The sequence below is a fragment of the Neopelma chrysocephalum genome, unplaced genomic scaffold, assembly GCF_003984885.1.
Source record: "Neopelma chrysocephalum unplaced genomic scaffold, ASM398488v2 Primary Assembly neopelma1_94, whole genome shotgun sequence".
NCBI lineage: Eukaryota > Metazoa > Chordata > Aves > Passeriformes > Pipridae > Neopelma > Neopelma chrysocephalum.
Window position 1 is genome coordinate 4,516,340 of NW_020897756.1, and position 20,199 is coordinate 4,536,538.

Sequence of the window (20,199 nt, forward strand, 5' to 3'; positions counted from 1 at the left end):
AAAAAAAAGGTTGCCTGCTCTGGGCTCTCTGTAGCCCAAGAGCTTGGGTTGATTTTTGCTTTGGAGGATTTGCAAAAAGGTTTGTGAAACCTCAGTTTCTTCTCTGGCACAAATTAACAGATGTAAGACAGGTGGGAGGTCATTTCCTACTTCCAGAACAAACATCCTTTGATCCCATCTACCTTGAATAAAGATGGTCCAGACAGCACAGGTCCTCTTCCTCCAAACCACTCTCAGGTAAGAGCAGATGGAGGCTGAACATCCCCAGCAGTAAATCCATTCAGAACCCTCTTCCAGCATCATTTTAATTATCTCAAATGTAAGTACTGAAAATATGAATAATTCAGAATATATTTGTCTCTTTTTCAAGCCAGGTTTCCGAATGCTTTGACACACACAGTGCACCCCAGAGCTCCAGAACTGCACTCCCCAGCCAGGAAAGCTTGGAAAAAAGCTGTGGAAAAGCCAGGTTTTCACCAGCCCAGCAGGGTCAGCCCCATCTCACCCCACAGATGCTGCTCCACCCGTTTCTTGGAGCCTCTCATGAAGGAGATACTGTGTTTGCACCAGACAATCTACTCCAGTCCTCTAGTGCCTACAAAAATTAAGACCTTCCAAATGAGTGAATGTTTCATGATTTCCCACCTTCCACACACATGGCAAACAATGTCTCTCTCTTTGCAGCAGCATTTTCCATCTCTAAAGAGTATTTCTGCATCCTTCTTTCCTTTGTCTCCCCTGGCTTGTGCTGAAAAGACCCAGTTGGTAGATCTTCCTTCACAGGTCCTGTGAGCTAAATGTGGAATTACAAGCAGGCATCAGGGATGCATTTAGCAGGGAATGAAACCTGTGTCTAATTGATATTTTCCTTCACAGAATCACGGCGAAGTCAGCTGAGCTTCAGTGAAAATCACTGCAAATATGTGTAATGATTATTAACAGCATGGCCTAAACCTAATTACCTTCCTTCAGCTGCAGCCTGAGGACTTCTTTCCACTGCAGTCGAGCTAGAAAGGCTTCAAAGATTGAGTTCTTCTGCTTCTAAATTTCATAAACACAAAAATATGGTACAAAATATGCTAAAGGATCCACCTGTAACTGGCTTTGCACTGCAAAGCTGTGCAGGAATATGGGATGATGCACACACTGCTCTTCACAGGATTAAGAGTCACTCCAGGGAAAAGCTCACCACGGAGCCTCAGGCTGGGTTTCTGTGAAAGGATCTTGCAGAGGCTCTGCTAATGATGGCCCCTTCTTGACTTTACTGAGCTCCTTTGCTGAAGAGCTGAGCAACAAGAGTGCTGGGATGAACCCTGGGTACAAGAGAAAGCCTTAAAATATCCCAGAGATAGTTTAAAGAACAGTTTGGACACCCAATCCTAGAGACAAATGTATGAAGCTGAGACCAGGAGCCTTCTAAGGAGCAAATTGTAAACAATACATTTTTAGAGTTAAAAATTATTCTAATGTAATGATATCTGTTCAGTCGATGTTTGGGAGTAAACCAGTGTGTGAGTAGTAAAACAATAATGTACTTTAAACCAAATTATTAGTAAACAAATCAGTCTGGTGGGTAATGAATGCATGATACATTATTCATTTCTATTATCCAAACACTTCAGTAGCTCTCAGAGTGTGGAGATAAAGTATTCAGAATACGGTATCCACCATCCCAGCAAACAGTCTCTAATGTGATATTAAAGTTAAAAGAGAAGTGACGTGTGTTCCCCCGAAGCAACGTATTTGAGTAATCCTGGAATGAATCCATCTTATGCCTCTTTTTAAAGCTGGGTTTATTTTTTTTTTTTTTAACTAAAGCACTTTCATTACATCCTGACTGACACACGTTCCTCACTTGGGTCCCTCACCAAGCCATGAATTTCTCCCAGGACGTCTCAGTAACACAGAAGTGGATTCATTGCCAGCCTGGTCCTGCTGCCTTCCCTCATCCCACCTGGGGAGCCTGGCAGGGATGAACCAGACCCCAGCCCCCTTCCCACTCCATCAGCCAGGGCTGAGTCCACCCTTTCCAGAGGATAAAAGCCACGTGATGCCAAGGGATGGTACAATAAGACCTCCCCTCATCCTTCCCTCATTCCTGTTGTCACCTGGTCCATGTTGGGATGGGAAGGAATGGGAGCAGGATGAGAGGTGGGGGAGTGGGTTGCTGCCCACAGCCAGGACACCCTGCCACTGATGCCTTTTGCAGCCTCAGGATGCTCTGCCCTGTGTGGGGGAGGGAGAACATGGCCCAGGTTGTGGGGAAATTCATAGAATCCCAGAATGGTTTGGGTTGGAAGGGATCTTAAAGTTCATCTTGTTCCACCCCCTGCCATGGGCAGGGACACCTTCCACTAGCCCAGGTTGCTCCAAGCCCCGTCCAACCTGGCCTTGGACACTTCCAGAGATCCAGGAGCAGCCACAGCTTCTCTGGGCAACCTGTGCCAGGGCCTCCCCACCCTCCAGGGAGGAATTTCTAAATCTCTCCTCTTACAGTTTAAACTGTTACCCCTTGTCCTGCCATCATCTGTCCTTGTAAAGAGCCACAGACCCCGTGGGGAGGATGTCAGGGGAAGAGGATTGAGGCACTGTCCCCTTCCCATGCCCTGTCCCCCAGCAGACACTGTTCTGCAGCAATCCCAGGGCAGGGGCTTCTCTTTCAAACCCCACAGGTCCCGTCTGAGGGAGGTGATCACCACCAGGATTTATTGCTCTTCTCCCTTGCCCCGTTTTATAGCAGGATGTAAAAAGGTGATGACTTCTGAGGGTGATTTCATCCCTCCTGTGCTGTAAATGGTTTTGTTTCCCAGCAGGGAAGCCAGAAAGAACAGAAATGGAGATGCCAGTCAGAAATCATCCCTGCAAATGCAAGTGGCCACTCGGATCCAGGGTCAGAGGGGATCTCAGCAGATCACGAGAAAACAGGCTCAAGTTGCACCTGGGGAAGTTTAGGTTGGAAATTAGGAAAAATTTCTTCATGGAAACAGTGGTCAGGCACTGGAAGATGCTGCCCAGAGAAGTGGTGTTCAAAACTCCTGTGGATGTGGCACTTGGGGACATGTTTTAGTGGTGGCCCCGGCAGTGCTGAGGGAATGGTTGGACTCAGTTATCTTGGAGGTCTTTTCCAACCTAACTCATTCTGTGATCTTCCTGGTAAGCAGAGCAGGGCTCCTGGGACAGGGCAGTGGGTAAGGCCAGCAGTGACTGGTGCAGGGCTGTCTCAGTTTTGGGGTAACACACTGGTTACACCACTGCAACCCCACTCTGTGAATGGGGTGACTGGTTTTTACTGCCAGTTTTCCAGGTTCCATAACCCAACCCAATCAATAACTTTGTTTTGAAGCACATCACGTGTGATGTTCTGGAACATTTATTATGAAATACCTGTTTCCTTTTTTGATAAAATCAGTTGATTTCATGCTGGAGAAAGCAGAGACTGAGCAAGAAATGCAGCCACCTTGCTGCTGAGAGGTTAACCCAGTGTGGTCTCTGCTCCATCAGCAAGGCCATCAGGGTTTTTCCCCCTTTGGGTGTTTCTAAGTCTCAGGTTCTTAATCCACTGTAAAGATTTGCCAGGCAGTTTAGGTCTGCCAGGACTTAGGGAGGTTTAATAGGAAGACATGGGTGATGAAAGCCCAGGAGGGTTCCTGTGAATTACCACAACATGATGTGGTAATTCATGATGCAGGAACCTGGCTCTTCTCCCAACCCAGGACATCCTGAGAGCTTCCAAACCTCTTTATTTCTCTCCTGCTGCACCCTCAACAAAACACAAACATCCCAGGCCCCACAGAGCCCTCCCCTGCCTCCAGGCTCCCGGGGCTGGTGTGTGGCTGTTGCTGTTCCCTTGGTTTTGTGGGGAGAAGGAAATTGTGAGCACCAAATGGGAGCACCACAGTTATTGTGGCACCTCAGGAAGGAAAGGGCTGTTTTTAAGGAGATGCCACTTCAGATTCCCTGCAAACACATCCTGCTGCTGCCAGGGCTGGGACTGGAATCACCCAGGGAATGTGCACTTGCCAAGAAACAACAGGGCATCCAACCTTGCTGCAGAGGGATCAACTGGAACAGCACTTGACATAAAGCACCCTCAGAAATGAGCCATCCTTGCCATGTTCACTCTTCAGCAGAGGCATTAGCCTCCAAGTACATTAAAATACATGATGGCTGATCTGTGCTGTGACATTTGCCTTCATGAGTTTGGGAATACAGGCAGAAGTCATAACTGGTTATACGTGTCACAACAAATCAGTCCTCGAATATTTCATCTCTGCAATGAACAGGGTATGTGGGGTTCTGGTTTTTTTCCATAGCAAGTCTTTGGAGAATAAGATCACTTTTCATGAGGCTGTGGAATGCTGAGGTCCTGAAAAAAAACCCAGACCAGTTGTTCTCTGTAGGAAGTGAGATGTATTTTCAGTGTCTTGCCTCTCCTGATTGCAGAGGTGTGCTGACTGCATGGTGAGCAATCCAGGATGTCCAGAACATGGTCAGGCCATGCCAGTGGTGAGTGGGATGGGATGGAGTGGAGCAAAGGGCAGATCCTGCCCTTTCCTTGACAAGCTGCCCTGGAAGAGAAAATCCCCTCCAAAGAAAGTCACAGCCTTTCTGCTCCTGGTCAACATTCACCTTTATAAAGCTCTTCAGAAAGAACTAAAAAAATAAAAACATGGGTAACATCAAGTCAGAAGACTATGAGAGTATGCAAACAACTTTAGAAAAATAGAAGTAATATCCAGCTAAGGAACTGAAAAGAGAATGAAAACATTGACTGGTTACACAGAAAAACACAAAAGACAGCCCCTCAAAAAGGCTGAAGAGCTGCAAGAGCAGCTTACAAAACCCCTAACACCCTAAAAAAGGGTTTGTCCAACCCTCAGGAGCTGGAAAATTGTCTGAGAACCCATGGGAGGCTCAGAGAAGGGAAAACCACAGCAGGAAAACACAGGGCTTGTTTTGCATCTGCACCCAGGAGGTCAGAGCCCCCCTGCACAGGAGACCTGGTGTGGTTTGAAGTGTTCCTGGATGAGGTTACAGGAAAAAAATATCATGATTTACAGCAGCAGGTTGCCAGGGCCAGATGGTATCATCCACAGGCTCCCAAGATGAGGAGTGAAGTACCAGACCTGTGCACTGTAGGGTGGAATTTCTCGTTCCAGACTGTCCCAATACCAGGCTGAAAAGGGACAGATATGATGCTATTTTAGAAAAAGAGTTGGAAAGGTCCATGGAGTCACATGTGATGCTCTGCCCTCTGCAGCAGGGAGCTCGGTGGAAGCCTTTCCAGAGGAGGCACGTGGTAAATTATGGTCTGCTAGGAATGATTTTCTTTCTCTCTTTTTTTTTAGAGAAAATTCATGCCTCAAAAATCTACAAAGGGCAGTAAAATCCTGATTGATGTGCAGATGGTGAATAGGGAACTGATTTTATTGTCTCTTCCAGGGTCTCTTCCTGGCTCTTGATGAAAGCAGTAGGTGACAGGCTCAGGACACAGGGAAGGCTCCTCTGCCTCTGTGGGCACTTCAACTGGGGGGAAACTCTTCCTGCAGAAGCAGCAGAGGCAGAAAATTTACCTTGGTTCGAAAATAAAGCAAATTCATGGCGAGAACAACCCACGAGGGGCTGTTAAATATAAAAACACCACCTCTGTCTCAACGCTGCAGATCTCTGGAGGGTTGAAAATACATCAGGAAATACCTGAATTTACTGTTCCTGTACAAACTCCCGGGTGTCTGGCTCTGGTTGCTGTCAGAGCAAGGGCTGGGCTACATGAAAATTAGTTGATGTTACATTGGATTCATGGCAGCACATGTGAGAGCAAAACAGAGATCTGAGCATCCTGGTGAGAAGGAAATGGGAGGGGATGAGGACAAAAGAGAAGTGAGGATTAATTTGCTTGCTCTGTGTCCCTTTTCCTCTGGCAAACTGAGACCAAACTGTGCCTTGCCTCCAACACATTCATTAAGGAAAGAGATGAACAAGATGTTTGGCACAGTTTATGAAATAAATAGGAAATAAGTGCAGTAATAAAAATTGGAATTTTTTGTCCATGGAGCTCCGTGAATGGTTATTGATCCTTGGCTTATTTATGAGTAGCTAATCGTGTTTACCATTTTACTGTTGCACTAAGTTTATCATTGTAATTATACAATACAACACTATAATTACAGATGACTTCCACTGCTTGACTGCTTGTGGGATGTTTCCATTCTTTCACTTATTTTTGACGAATATTTGTAATTTAGCCTTTTCTGTGGCTGCTTACATGTTGTTTTATCATCATCCATAGAGCTAAAGGAGGAATAAAATGCAATGTATAATTTATTTAATGGATTTGGCTACTCCTCCTGCTCGTTAATTTTTTTTGCCAGCAGTTTATGTCGCATGTTTGTTATTCAAGTTTGAAGTTCTCTAATATTCCTTCACAAGCTGACATTCCCCCAGCTTTTTCAGGGACCACAAACACAAAACCCAGGCCTGGAGCCTAAATAAAGGAATCTGATCATCTCTCAGTGAGCAAATACCTACAAATTCATGAGGTATAAATTAATATTCTCATTTTTGCTCCATTTCTTGAGCAATGGTGGCCCCTGCACTGCAGCTGCCTTTGAGGGACTTGGGGTGTCCTGTGTTTTGGTGCTGCTTTTCCTCCTCCCAGTCCTTGAGGATTTCAGCACCATCCAAAGACATGAAGGGAGGGAAGAGAAAGCTGGAGGACACAGTGGCAGGATGGAGAAGGTCAGAGGGGCCATGTGAGCAACCAACAGCTTCCAGAAGCTGATGAGTCCCTCGGGACTTGCCGTGGGGACACAGAATCATAGGACACCCTCAGCTGGAAGGGACCCACCAGGATCATGGAAGATCAGCTCCTGATGGAGCGGGCTGAGTCCCTGGGAACACAAATCAGCAGGATGGCAGCACAAAGACAAACAAAACAAAACACAATAGCTCACTGTCCTCGTTCTCCAGGGCTTGCTGTGGTGCCTGATGTGATTTACCTCTTATGAGTTCGTTCCAGCCTATCTGTTGTAAGTCTGGGGTAAATGAAAGAGCTCGTGCTCGGAAGGGTTCGGATGAAAGAGTTTCTGTCCTCGCTCAATTTATGGCATTGTGGCTCTGTAATATTATTTCCCCCCCTGTATTAGATTTGAGGCAGATTTCTAAAACAAAGAAAAAAAAAAGGAAGGAAGGAACACAAGTTTTATGCCTTCTGGCAGCTGCAAAAAGATGTTATTAAATTCAGGAGGGAGGGCATAACAAAGGTGAGGAGTCAAGCAGGAATCCTGACGCAGAGCTCACAGAAGCCTCGGGCCCTGGGGCTCTGTGCTGACGTGGGCTCTGGGCAGCAGACAACACAAACCCCCTCTGCCTGCCCAAAATCTGCTGCCTGGTGGCTTCCTTGTGGCTCTTCCCCTCTGTCAGTGCTGCTCCATGCCTGTCTGCCTCGTGCTGAGGGCCAGGAGCAATGGGTGCTGCTCAGGCCTGGGATGAATCCCTCAGGGATAGAGGAAGGACAGGCAGAAGGAAAGGAGCTGGGGAATGCTCTCAGTGGTTTGTTGGCAGGTTTGTTGCTGCTTGTTTGCTTGTCTTTATTCCCACCTATTTCTGACATGGAAAATCAGCTCGGATATGTTGCCCTGCTAATGGTGTTGGTTTATGCAGGGCAGTGCTGGGTAGGTCACAGCTGGGAGCAGGTAAATGCTGTTGGTACCTTTCCAAGAGAAGAATTTGTCATCAGAAATCACGGCACAGCAAGAGCAACGTTTTCCATCCTCCATCCAGGCTTTTGGCATCAGGCCTGGGGGGAGGTTTGGGTGTTCTGATTCGGAGTGGAAATCTAAAAATGCATTTGAGATAGAGCTGAATTTATTTTGTGGAGTGCAGAGATGTGCTCTGGCTCAAAGGGATGTGGAGGTGGGAGGGGGCTGCTCTGGCTCTCCTGAGGGGGACAGGATCCAGCACCTTGCTAGAGATGTGTAGGCAACACTTTTTAAACACTTCCATCCATGCAGCCTCAACATGGGTCTGCTGGTGGCTTAAAGAGAGACACATGGTCCTGAGGAGTCTGAGAAGTTCCTCCCACAAAGCTGGTGGAGTGTGGGAGTCCCTGGAGCAAAGGGGAACCAAAGAATATTAGGAAAAGGTTCTTCCCCCAGAGGGTGGTTGGCACTGACCAGGCTCCCCAAGGCAGTGGGCACAGCCCCAAGGCTGCCAGAGCTCCAGGAGGGTTTGGACAACGCTCTGAGGGACAGGGTGGGATTGTTGGGGTGTCTGGGCAGGGATGGTGTTGGATTTGATTATCCTTGTGGTTCTCTTCCAACTCAGGTTATTCTGTGATTCTATAATTCCATGATCCCTCCCCAAATACAGGCAGCTCACGCACTCACCTCTTGGATATTTGAGGCTGGAAGAGGCCGGGCTGGTTGGGAGCCCCAGGGACAAGAGGACAGTGTTATCAAGAGATTTCTCTCTCACCACTCCTGTAGCTACAGCAGTCTCTAATTAGGCTCTCTGAACATCCCCTGTTCCAGCCTGGCCTGTGGATAAAACTGACCTTTGAAAAGGGAACTGAGATACCCAAGGGGCTGGACAGCTCCAGAACTGACCAGCAGGTGAACATTAATCTGAGAGACATAAATTCTTAATGCTACAGCTTAAAACCTTCAGTCATCTGCACAATTTACTTCTTCACCTCTCTGGGCTTGTTCCTGCACCTGACAGAAGCATTCCAGGGATAACTGTGCAGTGAGGGAGGACAGACAGGGATCTTGCAGTGTCTCCACGGCTGTGGGTGGCTGTGCCCTGGATGGGCTCTGAGAGACCTGGGGTCTGGCTGCTGGGTCTCCTTCCATTGCCATCTACCTTCCTGAGCATTGAATTCCCTGTGGAATGCTGGCTTTCCCTGATAAATCCCAAGATTACAACCTCAGTTACGTGAGAAAAATGAAGCTGATACAATTCCCAGCCCTGGGAGTCCAGAAGCAGAGGCTTTGATGAATCCTTTTATGAACACATTGCCAGGGCTCGTGGTGTGGGGTGAGAAAATCCACCAGGAGGAGGGATGTGGGCTGCACCTCTGCCTCATCAGCCCCTCCATTCATTCCTACCAACAAATTCCTTCTCTTTGCCACACCGAGAAAAATCATCTGAAAACAAGTGGCAGTGGCAGAGCACCATCCTGCCCCCCTGCCAGGCCCAGCCCGAAATCCCAGGCATCACTCCCTGGGGTGGGGAGAAGAGAGGGAGCCTTCCAGCAAACTGCAATTGTTTGCTGCAGTAAATCATCATCTTTTTAATAGAGCTGCTGTGGGAAGAGAGATGGAGACATAAAAGGAAAAAGAAATAATCTGTGTTTTGCATTTTGCTGGAATGAGCTCCTGCTAATTGTCTGTGTCCAGTGTTGCCTCCTGTTTATGTCAGTGTTTTGTTAAACAGCTCCTAAATTGAGTTGGCTCCAAAGCAAACCCTTCTCCAGCAGCTCTGTGGCCTCCTTGGGTGGCTGTGGCTTGGGGGCTGGTTTAGCACACACACATCTCCTGTTCCCTGCACTGTTGATTAGCACAATTAAAAACCTGGATTTGTTCTGAGGACAAAGGATGTTCAGTGGAGAAACTTCTTGGGAAGGAGCTGTTTAACAGAGCCTGGGATGAGACTCTGATCCAGCCTTTTCCCCCTCCAAGGGGGACCTGTTCCTGTTAATTTGGGGTGTCCAGGAGGACTCCTGACACATGGAGGGAGCAGTGCCCTGTCCACCTGTGCCTGCCCCATCTTCCCACCTCTCTGAGCCTGATTTTGGGCTTCCCAGCACGTGGACCTCAGGAGAGCTGATTCACCTGCATGTGGCAGCTACAGCTCTGGCCAGGGCTGTGCTGGGGTGGGTCAGGCAGGCAGGGATCCTTCCAGCTCCTTGTCTGTCCCTGTCTGTCCTGACTGGTTCTGGAGCTTTCTCTGGCCAGTGGCCTGCAGTTTTTCCCTGACCCTTTTAGGAGCTGATTAGTTATTAATCCCACCTTTCCTGTGCAAAACAGCTGCTGATCTTCCCCTTCTGGAAGTGTCCAAGACCAGGCCGGATGGGGCTTGGAGCAACCTGGGCTAGTGGAAGGTGTCCCTGCCCATGGCAGGGGTGGAATGAGATGATCTTGAGGGTCCCTTCCAACCCAAACCAGTCTGGGATTCTGTGATTCTCTGCTTTTACTTTTGCAAACCTTACATTTTGCTGCCTCTGTCAGTCCCTTCCCTTGCTCTCCTCTTAGCCAGGGAACCACCTTCAGATGTTTCAACTTTTATATCTGGATGGCAAAGAGACCTGATGAAGGGAAGGGCTTTCTGCTTTATGTTAAGAACCAGAAAAGTGCATAAAAAATAGAATATAAGCAAAGGAAGCACCTGTGCCAGACACCAGAAGGAGTCTGCTCACACCTTGTGCAACACTGAAAGCAGAGCCAGGGTCTGCCAGGAGCTCAGGATTTTGGGGCAGACAGTCACCATGTACACTGCTTGATAGTGGGAGATTCCCAAGGGAGTGGGACAGGATCTGAGTCCTGGTTAAGCAGTGGAACAGGCTGCCCAGGGGCTGGTGTAGTCTCCATCCCTGGAATTGCTCAAGAAACAAGCAGATGTGGCACTTGGTTTAATGAGTGTGGTGGTGTTTGGTCAAAGGTTGACCTTGGAGGTCTTTTCCAACCTTGATGATCCTGTGATTCCATGATTCTTGTGTGAGACCAGCCATGCCCATGCCACCACCAGAAGGTGACAATTGCTGTGTGAGTGGGTTTGGTTCTTGCTCTGAGAACCCCCACGGGGCAGACACGGTGCCTGGGCAAACTGGGCCACTGGCAGTGGTGCCAAATGTGCCACTGGGCACCCCCAGCACCGACTCAGCCAACCCCAATCCTGCCCACAGCCCTTTCTAGGCCTCACTTTATAAACAAACTGTTCCCATTTTCCCCTGGAAAGGAATGGCCCTGTCAGGTGATGGTCAGATCAAAGAGGTGCTGCTGAAGAGACCCATTGAAAACCTAGAGTTTTCGAGGGACCCATTTCTTTCCACTCAATATAAGTGTAAAACCACCTGACAAACCATTCCAGACCTGTGGAAAACTATAACAGTTCTGTGGAGCAGTGGGAAGGCTGGAGTGGTGCTTTCTTGTTTCTTACATTGAGTGAATGCTGCTCTGATCTCTGTCACACTCCAGATTCCCACTGCTTTTCCTTTGCCAGGGGAGCAATGACAGACCTGTCTGAGGCATGTGTAAGGTTTAGTAAAGGGTGAACAAGGCCTTGTGCTGTTCCCTTTGTGGGAAGGTTTGTGCTAAGAGGCAATCCAGGCTGTGCAAGGCAGAGGAAAAGAAATATTTTAGCTATAATTTGTGACTCTTACTACCTTTGGAGTTTGGAAGGCTTGTAGTGAGTGTTCCCACCATCCTTGTAGGATTCAGATGTCCTCATAGCCACCTTGAATAGAAGGAATGGGAGAAATAAAAGCAATAAACACGGGTCAGTATGATGGGAACAGGTTTGTGTTGCTCCCTGGGAAAGCCAGGATCTGGATCTGCAGCCTCCCAAGAGCTGCCACTAAATACAAGGGTGAGACACAACCAAGACACCCCAGAGGTGACCTGTGGGCTTGGGAAAGGGGCTGCACTGGCAGGAAGGTTCCTGGGGCTGGTAGAAGCAGTGGAGGGCAGGGTTGGATCCCAGGGTTGCTCATTCATAGAATCATAGATCACAGAATCACAGAATCAGCCGGGTTGGAAAAGACCTCTAAGATCATCAAGTCCAACCCTTGATCCAACCCCGCCGTGGTTCCCAGCCCATGGCACTGATGCCACATCCAGTCTCACCTTCAACACCTCCAGGGACAGTGAATCCACCCCTCCCTGGGCAGCCCATTCCAATGGCTGAGCACCCTCTCTGGAAAGAATTTTTTCCTAATATCCAACCTAAACATCCCCTGGCACAGCTTCAGACCCAGCCCTCTTGTCCTACTGATCACTGCCTGGGAGCTGCACCAGCTCATCCTGCTGCTGATCACTGGCTGGGAAGCTGCCATCCTACAAAAGCAGCTCCCCCTCCCCATGGCAGGGAGTTGGAATGGTGTGATCTGTCAGGTCCCTCCCAAGCCCAACCACTGTGATTCTGTAGTTACAGGATTGCTGACCAGGGAAATGGCTTCACACCATTAACCCCAGCATAGAAACCCCTTTCCCACGTTGGGAATCCCCTGGTGTGACTTTGGGAGTGCCAAGGTCACATCCCAAGGTGTCAGTGTCTGACTCAGCCCCTGAGCCAGGGCAGGAGCTCCTCACTCCCCTCGTTTTTGGCTCCTCACAGGAGCTGCAGGGCTTTGGGCACATCCAGAGCCCTGTGGGACTTGGCTCCCGAGCAGCACAATCCAAGCAGAAGTTCCTGCTGATACTGCAGTGGAGAAATGCTGCATTAAAGCAGGAAATATCCAATGTGCATTGCAAATGAAGAGGTTTTTCATTTGGGTTCTAAAGGAGGAAAAATATCGCCAAGCCTGGTTAATAACAGGGGAAAGCTCTTGTGGTTATCAGGGATCTTCAGCTCTAATCCCCTCTGATAACAGTAAATTGAAGCAGCTCCTCTGCTGAGGTTTTTCTGTAGCTGGATCATACCCATATAATAAGAGAAATGGGCACTGCCTCTCCTATTTACCATTTCTTCATTTAAATAAGTTTTTAAACTGCACTTCCTTCCCTTCAGAGACATCTGATTTACTGCATTTTAAACAGAAACCACTCCTGCAACAATACTTCTCTCTATCAAGATTTGTAATCAGGTTGTTTCTGTTGAACTGTTGTTATTCAAGTTATTAATTTGTCATTTTGCACAGAGCATGATCACAGAAAGAGATGAGCAAGAGGGTCTGTGCACCTGCAGGCAGAGCAGGATGGATTTAATTAGAGCAAAGAAAGCTGCAGGTTTTATTTTGTGTATGTGGCTGTTGGTTTGGTCTTCCCTCAGCCCAGCATTTTAAAAGCTTGCACAGCAATCTGCATAAATTACTATGCACATTTTTCTTTAGATCCTTACACCTAATTTGATTAATGATAAGAACTCTGACAGGGTGGTTGGAGAGGGACTTTTTCAAGGGCATGTAGTGATAGGGAAAGGGGGAACAGCCTTGGGCTGAAGAAGGGTGGGTTTAGGTGGAATATGAGGAGGAAACTCTTCCCTGTGAGGGTGGGGAGGCCCTGGCACAGGTTGCCCAGAGAAGCTGTGGCTGCCCCTGGATCCCTGGAAGTGTCCAAGACCAGGCTGGATGAGGCTTGGAGCAACTTGGGATGGTGGAAGGTGTCCCTCCCCATGGCAGAGGGTGGAACTGGGTGGTCTTTAAAGTCCCTTCCAACCCAAACCATTCCGGGATTCTCAGCTCCCAGCAAATCTCGTGTGAGGGAACATGGATCAGCTTCGGTGCTGTTTTCTCTAGAGAGAGAGCAAACACTGGGAACTGGCCTTTAACACTGATTTGAAGAGAATTTCCTTGCTTTTGGGGTGGAGGCAGAAGGCAAATGCTGCTGTTCAGGGGAGCAGGGAGGTGGAAGCCCTTGCACTGAACGTGACCTTTCCTTTCTGAGTTGGGCTCTGTGCTGCCCAGGGGAGATGTGGGGTGTCTTCTGAGGCAAATTTTCAGGGGTGGGTTGATGTCTCCCTCAGTAACACAAGCCTGACTGGTGATTCAGAGCTCTTGGAGGAGCTGCTGCCTCAGACACCATCCCTGTTCCTGCTGGCTGACACCACAGAGAGCTCTCCATCCACTGCTCACACTTCAGAGCCAGCAGCCATGTCCTGCTTGCTGGTGGTGTTTGCACCAGGAAAACTGTTAGGAAGAGTAGAAATATTAATTAGAAGGTGCTAATTGGAAGATTTTTATCCCCATTTCTCTTTCACACTTCCCCCCATATTTCTTTAGTGTCAGGACTGGAACAAACCCCGGAGAGGCCACGGGATCACCATCCCTGGAGGTTTTTAGGGCTCAGCTGGGTAAGCTGATCTAACTTTGGTTCTAGTCTTAATTTGAAGAGGACCCTGGGCCAGAGACCTCCAGCAGCCAAAACTCCTGTGGTTCTTCTAGACCTGTGCAAGGCCAGCTCATGTTTCCTCTGCCTGGAAGAAACTCTGGAGGAGTGACTTTGGGTGAAAAATGAGGAAGCAAAGGCTGTGATCCCACTCTCTCTCCATGAATTTAAAAAAAAAAATAAAAAGAAAGGAATTTTTGCAGTAAGAAAAGCCCCATTTTTATTGATGCTGCACAGAAGCAAGTGATTTTGCATCTAGTTTTAGGAGAGCAGTATAACTGGCTTTGACAGCCTGGTCTAATAATAATAAAAAGGCCCAGCTCCTCATAGTGCAACCTGATAGCAAAACTGGAGTGTGAATTTATCCCATAAAAATTCATCTACCATGGCTGAAGCCCTGTAAATTGAGCCCTGTATTTTGGTTGTTAAATAAAAAGAAAAACACAGCAGTGTAATGACAGGAACATTGCTCAGCTCTTGCAATTGTATCTTGTTAAAATATCACTTGGAGTAATTTACAGGCTTTGATTAAAACATATATTGAAATGAACTATCTTTTTCCATCTCTCCCCTTCTCCTCCTCTCTCCTCACCCCCCTGGGGACGTAAAACGTTGCACTGAGGCTGGATTTCTTCAAACAGAAATGACAAACCCAATAAAACTCTGCCACACTTTGGTGTTAATTCCGCTGCACTGAGCTTTTGTTGGCACTCAGGAGGTCAAAGGATGTGTGAGATGCTTCCTGTGGTGGCTGGAGGGGTGTTTGGGAAGCAGCAGGGGAGATGCTGCCCCGTGCCCAGGGCTCTGCCCATCTCCATCCCCACCACCCCTCCAGGCCTGTGCCCAAACTCACTGCTGAGAGCACAGGGTGGGACGTTGGCAGGCATCAAACCTGAGATAAAGTTGAATTCAAGTGCTTTTAGACATCACAGGGTGTGTTCCTTGGCTGCACTCAGTGAAGGTCAGCTGTGTCAGGCAGGAGCAAACACCCCCTGAGCTCAGTGTGTGCCTCTGGCAGCCAGGGAGGGGGAGCACACAGGGTGATTCCTGCTCTGATCCCTGTCCCAAGGACCAGGAACATGCAGCTCGTGCTGTCCTTGGGCCACAGGCTCATGTTTTGGCTGAAAATTAAAGGCCTTCAATGGATTATTCTCCTGTGAACTTGCCTAGCTGCTTTTTGAACCCATCTAAAATTTCCTCTCTGCAGGTTCCTGCAGGGAGAAGTTCCCCAGCTCTGGGATGTGTGACAAGGGCCTCGTGTCCCCTGGTTTGAACTTTCCAATTACTGGTTTCACTTCATGGTCCTGAATTCTTGCATGAGAATAGACCACAGAGAGTCATTTTCTACCTACTGTCTTTGTGTCTCATTCCATCTTCTGTCCCTCTCTATTTCCATTTTCTCTTTCCAGTCCTGAAAGGTCCTAATCTGTTTGGTTGTTTCTCATTTGGAAGCTGTTTCACACCTTTGATGGCTTTTGCTGCTTTCCCCTGGACTTCTTTCATTTCCACTTTCCTCTTTTCAAAGCAGAAGGACCAGACTGTGCCCAGCTTTCAAGATGCAGGCAAGCCATGAATTTATGCAGTGGCATAAAGCACCAAAATAGATGTTCTCTATTTTGTTCTCTAATAATTCCTGCTGTTCCCTTTGCTTTTTTGACCAATCCTGAGTTTTTCACAGAGCTGCCTGTGACAGCCTCGAGATCCCCACCCTGCATGTGTAGAGCCTAATATTAGAAATACAGAATTGCTTATTAATATCACAGTCATCCTTATGCACATGCACCATGTGAATTTATCCATATTAAGCTTAATCCAGCATTTGGTTGCCTGGTCATCCCAGTCTCTCTGGTTTTTCTGCAAGCCTTTGCAGTCAGAGAAACTTGGTGTCACCACCAAAAGCAGGTAAAGCAGCAGAAGTACCTGGAGTTATAAATCCAGGGAACACAGAATAGTTTGGGTTGGCAGGGACCTTAAAGCCCATCTCATTCCACACCCTGCCACGAGCAGGGGCACCTTCCACCAGACCAGGTTTCTCCTGCAAATCCATAAGCACTCCCAAAGCAGGACTGCTCATCCCTGTCCATGGTCCTGTCAGGGAACTGCTGATGGTCTTTATTTCTGTGTGCAGAATTCCCCAGGTTTGGAGTCATGGAAGTTCATCATTATTTGAGTCCCTCTGCATTTGACAGGCTTTTACAGACCCCAATCCATCTCCTGCTTCACAAACTGTTGGTAGAAGCCCTGATTATTTCATAACTTCAAATCTGTTTGTATGCTGACACTGCTTTCCTGTGCTGTGCCTTCCTGGCAGATGTGAATTTAATAACAAAACACATAAATTTACAAGGAGTCTCTGCAGGAGTAATATCTGTGAGTTTTCCATTAGCTGCCAGTGACCTGCAGCAGTAAATGAACCCTTTCCAGAGCTGCACTGCACAGGAACCAACAAAACCTTTCCCAATCAGACTGAGCAGAGGCTCTGTGAGGGAACAGGGATGTGGAGGGGCAGAATAACAAAGTTTTTCCACTTCATTCCTCTTTCACATTTGCAAAATAAAGATGCAAGCCCTGCCTCATCGAGGGAAACTAATCCTAACCAGTCATCACAGCTCCCACTAAAGTCAAAAAGAGATTCTGGCACCACTAAAGGACTTTTCATCTTCTCCACTTCTGGTCCTGCTTGGCCCAGGCTGTTCCCCTCCCGAGCCCAGCAGCAGATGTGGTGAGATGAGTCTCCTGCACATCTATTAAAGCCAAACCTGAGCATCATCCTGCAGCACCAGCTTGATGCAAGTCTGTTATCAGCATCTGAGCACCTTTGGGAAGCCTTAGAACATAAAATCAGACATTGTGCTGGTGCCAGGACACACAGTGCCCACACCGTGTGAGGGTGATGCAGACAAGGGCTGAGCAGGGATAAAGCACAAAGCTGTGGCTCTGGGAGAACCTGATCCAGCAGGAGAAGCCTGCAATGCCTTTCATCACACACCTCCAGCATCTTTATCTGGCACTGGATCACCCAAATCCAGCTCTTGCCCCCAGCTGAGTGTGGGCTTTGAACTCCCTGCTCTCAGGGGAGGGAAAAGAGGGGAAACAGATCATTTCCTCCCTCCCCACCTGTAGCCCCTCGAGTTTGCTTCTCCCAGGAGCATTTTTAGGAGGGGATGGTCATGGTCACGTCCCTGTTTTGTGTCAGAGGCAGGAAGAGACCGGGGTTGTTTTGGCCCCTGCTGAGCAGTGGAGCTGCAGAGCTCCCCAGCAGCTGGGAAGGCTCTGAAGAGCTCAGCCTTACCCAGGGCTGGCTTTTTCTCTCTCCCTTTTTGACAGCAGCAGAGGGGACCTTTGGGCCCTTCAAAGCCTGGTTTTAATCACTCACCTGAATGAAGCAATTGCCTCCTTTGACTTTGATATTCCTTGCCATTAGCCTGCCGACCTCTGGGATTAAGGGATTCATCTTCAAAAGCCAAACTGGCTTTGTTTGTGCTGGGGCTGCTCCTGCTTTTCCCAGGGTGGGATTCATTTCTCTGCACTGGAAACCAGGAGGGGCTGCAAGAGGCTGCATCTCTACCAGTTTCATTTTTCCTCACTTTATTTGCTACAGAGGTGTTTAATTCCTCTGGTTTTAGAGTGGGATTAGAGGGGAGGATGTGTCCCCTTCTCCTGCCAGCTTTAGAAATTAATTTTGTTTCACGTGTTTAGCAGGGACTTGTGTGCAATCCTTGCTGTTTTCCCATTTCAGAAGGGCTGAGTTTTGCTCCCTGCAATCCAGGGCTTGTTTTTCCTGCTGCTGTAACACCTGAGGATCCAGAGGTGCTCCAGGGCCTGCACCCACCTCGTGCTGGTTGCTCTGCAGGTGGGGCCCAAACAGCTTCAGGGGCTGAGGCAAAGCAGAGCAGATGGTTGGATCAGCTGTGCCCACCACGAGCCAGCTGGTGGGATGGTCACTGGGAAGCACAGGCTGGCACCACTGCAAACCAGTCCTGCCAGGGGCACTTACTGGGGGGCTGAGCAGGGATGGGACCTGCTGCTCCTCACCAAGGTGTGGTGGGTCCCCTGGAGCCCCCTGTCCCTTCTGTGACTCCAGGCTGCCTGTGGCCATGGGCCAGCCAGAATTCCTGGTTTTTCTCTTTGGGAGGAGAGGATCTGATTTGCTGTTTGGCCTCTAGTGGCAATAGTCTTGTCTGGGCACAAATCTGGACCAGGACACCTCCATCTTTAGTGCACTCAAGAACAAGGCACCTCCACCTGCCTCTGCATCTAAAAAAGGTATTTACACACCTCTGGGCTCCTTTCATGTGACACCATTGCTGCAGGGACTCAAACCCCAGGTTATAAAGCCAACCCTGACTCCTTTTTCTGGGTATAAGTCCCATTTTTTCTGATCATTTCCCACCTGTGCCAAGAGCTGAATTATTATGCTGAATGGGATCATTCCCTTGCTGTCCTGCCCATGGGACTGTTCCCCCAGGCTGGTCTGTGCCCCTCACTGCTCTCAGTGCCACAGGGGATGGAGAGGGAGCAGCTCTGAGACAGGGATGCCAGGCTGGCCTGATTTTCTCAGTCTTGAGATCCTCCAAACGTTGAATTTTCTGAACATTTGTTCCTCACAGCAGGAGCTATTGTTTCTGACATATTTATCCAGCTCAGTGCTACCTTGAGATATCACTTTCGACAGATAACCTTCTTAAATTAAACATACAAATGTGCCCTACTGAGAGGGAAGAGTTGAGCACTAATGGTTCTGAGAATGATGGAGAAACCTGCCCATTAACTCCTCCTGAGCTGCTAAATGTGCTCCTGTATCAGGGAAAGCAGCAGTGAGCCGGCAGGATCAAAGGGGTAATGGGGAGAGAGATCACAGGGTTGAGATTTAAGATGAAATTCTCTTCAAACTGAGAGGTGGGAGGGGCCAGGGGACAGAATTCGGGTCTCTGCTGTGTGAAAACTGAGGCCAAGTTGCAGAGAAAGAGGACTGGAGTCCAGGGCATGAACCCTCAGCAGGAGGTTCAGCTGCTCCAGGACCCAGAGGATTCCCCAACACCTTTCCTTGTGCTTTCCCAGCCCTCTGCCCACGGCAGCTCTGGGTCCTGCAGCCCTGGCAGGTACCAGCTGGTGCCTGGGCACAGGGCACGGCCCAAACTGAGCCCAGAGAGGAGAGAGAGGAGCTCCCCAGGGTTCCTGCAGGGAGACTGGCCTGGAGTCATGGAACTCGCTGGAAATCTTTCCTCGGAACTGACTCCAGCAGCCTGAGCTGAGGGGGGAATCTCTGCATGGGATAACAGGGCTGCAAGGGAGGGGGCAGGATGGACCCACAGCTGGATCATCCCAAAGAGAAGGGCTGCAAGGGACAGCTTGGTTCTTCTCTTGGAGCTTTGAGAGCCTCCAGCCTCAGCTGGGCTGTGCCAGAGCACTGCTGGGATGCTCCCCAGCTCCTCTCTCCATGGTGGGAGGCCTGTGGATCCCTGGAATGCTGAAGCTGCCCTGTAGAGGTGTCAGGGCACTGATGGAATCCCTCAGTGGCTCTTTCCTTCCACTTCTCTTGTCTCAGGTCTAACCTGTCCACAGATGGAAATGCTTTGGAGCAGGGACATCATTATTTGTCTCGTGGTGCCTCGTTAGGCTTCACATCTGACCAGGGCTGTGCTTTTATGTCAGTTTTATAATTAGGTAAAGAAAAAAAAAGTCTCCTGCAGTGTGACAGCTTCCTACTCAGGTGGTGGAGAGGTCTCTGGGAAGAACAGCACTGCCCTGCAGCTCCCAAAAGCAGGGGAAGGAGGTGAGACACTGCATTTAACTGCTGGTCAATAATTGTCTCTCAGCACGGGCACGTGCTACACACCCTCTGGGCTTGGTCTGAGGTTGCTCAGAGGGAAATGAATGACTCTGTGTGTGTCCCCTCCCCCTGTTCCTGCCTGCCAACCCCTCTTTGGGGGTCCCCAGCCCCTCCTGGGGATGGCAGGGACAGCCCAGGTTTGTCCCTGCCTCCCCCACGTCCTCTCCTGCCTCACAAACTGCCAGGGAAGGGGGGTGTTCCCTGAGATGCCAGAATTCCCCCACCCAAGGTGGAGGCAGGAGGGTACAACTCTCACACTTGCCCCTGGCAGGCCCTGGCCAGGAGGGAGGGTGGGGATGTCCCAGCTCAGCCCCTGTTCCCACC